Source organism: Lycium barbarum, chromosome 10 (genome assembly GCF_019175385.1).
Source record: "Lycium barbarum isolate Lr01 chromosome 10, ASM1917538v2, whole genome shotgun sequence".
In the NCBI taxonomy this organism is placed as follows: domain Eukaryota; kingdom Viridiplantae; phylum Streptophyta; class Magnoliopsida; order Solanales; family Solanaceae; genus Lycium; species Lycium barbarum.
The window spans coordinates 18,822,059-18,828,058 of NC_083346.1; positions in this window are offsets into that span (position 1 = coordinate 18,822,059).

The following is a 6,000-nucleotide window of genomic DNA, read 5'->3' on the forward strand; positions in this document are numbered from 1 at the left end:
AAAGAGATTCATACCTTATTCTTGTTAAAAACAACAATATCATCGATATCCACTTGAATCCACCGCAAAACAATACTAGAATTACAACCATGCATTATCCGAGCCTTGATTAACGCTTCGCCACTTGAAAATCACTCAAAACCTCAACTTTTTTTATGTCAAAATTGCCCTTTATGGTGCTGAGCTCCCAATCTGATATTTGGTGAAAAAATAAGGGGTTGTACCCCTTTTATAAGGTTCAAATTAGGGGTCACTGTAGCAGTTGTTGTAGCATGCATTTCTGCTTTGTCAGCCAAACTTGTAACGTCCATAATTCTTTACTCTGATGTCCTATAGACGAGCGGTTTGTTGCGTTGGAAACTAGACTCAACGAACTTCATTTTAGTATTTTGAAACACCTTAAACCACTTCATATGCTAAGAGATATTCTTCCCTCAAGTTGGACCAAAATTGTCACACGAAACTTTACCCATCTTTTCTCCAAAGTCGTACTACTCCATTTCTTCCACTCATTTCCTTATAAAACCTTCCGGTATACCTTATATACATCCTTCACTCATTAAATATACTTAATAATGCTTGCTTATCTTCCAAAGTGGTTTTACTTAAGCATAAATCAACGTACTTATATTTCAAATTTGATAAGTGCTTCTTCGAACATACGGGGTGTAACATTTTACATCCTAGTCAACTTTATAAAACCAATAGAATTCTGCATTTTTGATTTTATTTAAAGCTTACATACAAAAGTCCAAAACAAAGTAAAGAAGACAATAGAGGTCTTACTCAGTCAAAGAGAGTGATCAAAACAAAATTAAATAAGTCCATAAGGGTCATGGGAGAATGAATCTACCCTAAGTTGAGTAAAAGATCAGACAAGATCACAGTGATCACAAACAGAGAAGAGTACACATAGAAACACTCACAAACAACTAGGCCTTGGGCATAGGGGATCGTGGTTCCATTCTTAGGTCATCAATACCATATTTAGACTGAACAATACCCGGGAGGATGGAGGAACATGTGAACACATAGGTCTGGGATCACAAACAACTAGCAGACACCTTGTTTATCTTTCAAAAGCATATTTTTGTCCTCTATTTTAGCATTACAGTAAATCCAGCAAAGTTTAATCCTTTTTTATACTCCTTACCTATTCAAACAATAAGGGTGTATAAAGGTCTGTCTTCCTAACATTTCAAAGTACAAATTAAAACATAACAGCATTCCATGATAATCTAGCTAGCAAGAGAAAAGGAAAACGGTTATATCAAAAATGAGATCCACACAACCTAGTCTAAACAAAACAGCCTCCTTCTTTGTTTTTATAGCAGATTCTAGGCAAATATTAGTAATGCCCACAGGTTCAGAGATGAATTTTAAGACTTCAAAGATTCTACTAACAAGAAAATTTCAGAAAAAACCCTAAGTTACACCATTAGAAGTGATTCTAATCCAACAAATGCTAGGAAAGGATCAATTTTGACTTCAACAGGTTTCTAAAGGCAGAAATTCAAACCTTTTAATGCAAATTCAATATGTGAGCATGACTAGGATCAAAAACCACACCAAACAACTAAACTAGTAGACAAAATTGATCTATTATTGTTAGACAGGACCTTATTCACAGCATAAGGAACAAAAAATCTCAAGAAAAGGATTAAATACTCAAACCTAATGAACAGTATCATATAACAAAGAAACTGAACTTTAAAAAAATTGATATAGATTATATTGAGTTCCATACAACACCCTCTAAATCCCATTTCCTAGCTCTAAATCCCAGAAGAGGAAACAACAAAACAAAACTCAAACATGATTCACAAACAAGTTAAATCATATTACATCAGTCATAAACAACATCAACACTTCACTTATTAAGTAAAACTAGGCAGAAATGTATCCAAACTAATGAAACAAAGCTTCAAACACACATTTAGACAATAATATAATCATTTAATACTCATATGAAGACTGAACCGATTTAAATAATAGGATAGGGATATTACCCCTTGCAAAGGCAACCTAAAGATCAAATGAGGAGATTGAATCAAGCCCTCAGCAACAAACACTTCAAAAACCTTTCACAAGCCTTTTTTTTTTTGTAATGCACTGTTTTTTCAGAGTAATCTCCTCTATATGAAGTAGTATCTATATCTATTTTTAGTAATATTTCTATATATGTAATATATATTTGAGTAAATTATCAAAAAAAAAAAAATTCAAACCCTTACAGTCGAGCAGCCTTTTTTTCCAGAAAAAAGAGGATCCACTCTCATGTCACATACCATATCTATTTATTGCAAGGGGAAATCTACCCTAGGGACAAAAATGGAAGATTCTAGACTCTTCTAAATGAATTTCCCCTCATGCACAAAATTAGAATTCAAAATCATGTAAAATAAAAGGGATTTTATCCTAATCATACTAATGGCAAAAAAATATATTCTAAAATCATACGAAAATGGTACCCCCAAGGACAAAATGACATAACAGAAACCACGAACGCACCTAGTCACACACAAATACAAATATTATACTAGAATCGGTCCAATAGGGCCATTGGAAAACAATCCAAACCCTACACGTCGATATAACAGTATAATGGGGGTGTTAATCCTTGGGCAAATCACCACACACAATTTCCCTATTGTGGTGTGGTGGCACAAGTTGGCTAGAGCCTTTTAGGCTCGCCCATGGCATCCTACACCATGGGAAATGGTGGGGAAATACCCACATAGGATCAAAAATAGTAAATTAATGGTGGAATCATAGTGGGACAGTGGTGGCGCCACCTGGTTGAAACCCTAGTCGCCACCAATTTCTCTCAAAAGAGAAAGAGACGAAGTATATTTTTGGGTAACGAAATGACGGTTCCACGAAAATAAATAGAAGGGGGGGGGGGGGGGGGGGGTAAGTATATTATTTACTTTCCCTTATATCTATAACCTATGTTCTGTAGCTCTGATCTGCTTTCTTCATCGCACTTGTCTCATTCTCCTAATTGACACACATATATTTTATTATTTGTCTCCATATGCCTACATCTGTCTCTGCTGCTGTGTAATGGAACATGTCTATGGACCTGTTCTAACTATCCTGTGCTACTTTCACATTGCTTGGAATCTCTTCTTCACTTCTGGCTATCCCCTTATCCGTACTGCTGCACCATTTAGTTTCTTTTCCTTCAGATGATGTAGTTCATATCTCTTGCTCATAGATCATTACATAATTTCTTTATTCTCTGAACTTTCGCTAGGCCAACTCTTTTCATTCTTCTTACATCCTGATTGATGCTTATTTTCGCATTCATTTCATTACCCTGAGTTCATGTGTCTGTGAACCTGGTTCATATGTTTGCTCTTCTCTGAAGTCTCTTTGCTCTTTAAGCTGGTTTACTAGTTCTAAGTCTTTACGTTTTCAATCTTTTTCATTCATCAAAACTTCAACATGACCTTATGCCAACAAAAGGCCAATCTTTCCTGAAGCGAGTACCGTGTTTCGGCCCCTGACCTAATCCTACTCACGTAATTGTAGCGACCCGTTTGGTTGTTATAATGTTTTGACCCGTTGACTTTTCCCCAAGTCCTGTTAGTATTATCTATGACTTAATGAAGTCATTGGGTTGGTTTCCGCAAGGTTCGAGTGTAATTGAGTCATTGACGGAGAAACTAGTTAAGTTAACGAGTTAGAGTTGATCACGGCCAACGCCGGGTTAGGATGACACTGTTTCAATGTTTTAAAAGTTCCAACATGTTAATATGATGATTTTTAACTTGTCCACTACTTTTGTTGAGGTTCCAAAGAGTTTCAGATGGGTTTGGGTTTTGTCGCGCTTGTATTCGATGTTTTCGCCGGAGGTCTATGAATAGAAACGGCTCCATATTGATCATCTAACTTTTTTTTGAATGAGGTCTGAACCATTAGATCCGTATCAAAATTATGAAACTATAGGAAACACGAATCGACGCGTTTGGCCACCGTATGAGGGAGTTATGCCAATTTTAGTGCTTTGACCGTTATAAGGAGCTTCAAAAATAGAAGCCTCATGTGGAGAAGTTCGTGGCTCCTATTCTGCATTCCAGGTAGGTTATGTCTTACTTTAGTTAGGCTTTTATTAGTGAAACTATGTATTGTGTAGAATTGATGGGAGAAAGCATGATTAGGTCTTTAGACATGGTGTTTGGTTGGATATTAGCTAGGTTAGTATGACTTCTGATTTTGTGGGCTCATCGTCATTACTTATTTACTGAAATATGAGGTATAGTTGTATTAATACTTTGGCGATTCAGGATGGATTTCTATTAGGTTGATTGTTGTTAGTGGTGGCTCGTTGCCCCATTATTATGAGCAGACTTATTACCTGAACTGTTGTGTTGTACTTAATTCTCTCTTATTGTGACACATATCATTGGAGAAAGGAAGGAATACTGAGTTTAGACCTGAATTGTGATTTATATAATTATGATAATACGTAGATGAACACTTGATTTATGGTTTACCGTTGATGATAATAAATAGAAAAGTGAAACTTCGTGGTGTTACATAACTTAGTTGTGAGGCATACTTGCTATATGAGGAAGTAAAGAGGGGCATAGACTATTATGTTGGGTCTGACGATTGTATGATTCATTTCATGGCTGGGTTGATCCAAGTCTTAATATGACTTGTGGCTTTGTGACTTGTACCTTCACTGTTGCTTTATTGGCTTGTATTGATTGACCACCTTTGCACTCATTTATGCATTCATACACTCATGCATGATGGAAATGGTTTGGAAGACTTGTGGCATGATACCTTGTGTTTGACATTGATATTGCTGATTGTTCATAGTCCATACATACTAATGAACTGAAATACGTTGAGACATACATTGTGATGTGAAATTGTGCAGAAGTTGATGTAATCTTCTTGATGAAATTGTGATACAAATTGATGACAATTGTGGTGAGAAGCTAATATGATCTTCTCGATGAAAATAATATACTATTTGATAATTGCTCCTTAAGAGGGATGTGACAGTGTTTCTTGTATAATCGAGTGGCTCCGAGTCCGAGGCTCTTTCCGGAACGGAGGGTGTATAAGCTCGAGTCCGAGGTAAATTTCAGGCGGATGGCAATAAGTGACTCGGGTCCAAGGAGTGTTCCGGAACGAGTGATACATTGTGTGGATCCGTGACCGAGGGTCTTTCCGGGGTGGAGGATTTATGGCTCGGGTCCGAGGAGTGTTCCGGAACGAGTGGTACATGGACACCATGGGTCCCCTGCAGGTCATGACTATTGAGCTATGACATTAGTAGCATGTGTGTACAACATGTATTTGTCCAGTGCATTGCATTGGACATCATCATATTTTGCATGGCACATCATTACATTTTATTCTGCATTATTATATAGCTCGTTTGGTTCTGATTTTGGTGTGTTTGCTGAAACGGCTGTTGTGGTATTGGTATGATCATTGACTGAGTTAAATTGTAGATTAGTGACTCCACCTAGGGAAGGAACTTGGACTTGTGATTATCAGGTGAGATTATTGAAACTTGACAGATTTGTGGGTTAGAAGCTTCATCTTAGGTTGTGACTCTGTTATGGGATACTCTGTGGCTTGGATTTGAGTATTAAGTGCCTATCTGTTTATCTTGTATATTTTATACTTGTATGCGTGAACTAATATTAGTCAACCTTTGATGTTTACCAATACATAGTGTTTGTACTGATACTATCTTGTTGCACCCTTTTTGAGTGCAGATTGTGTTCCAGGGATTTCATCCAGACTACATCTCTAGCTTGAAGCTAGTTTGCTAGATCAGATCCGAGGGTGAGCTTCTACCCATGCCATGCCACCAGAAGATCTCTCTTTCCAGATGTCTACTTTCATTCTAGACATTAATTGTTATTATAATTGAGATATACTTCATTCTTTAGACGTTGTTGTTTAGAGTCCTTGTACGATGACTTTCAGATCTTGGGGGTGTAATAGTTAAGAATTTCGCAGTTATAT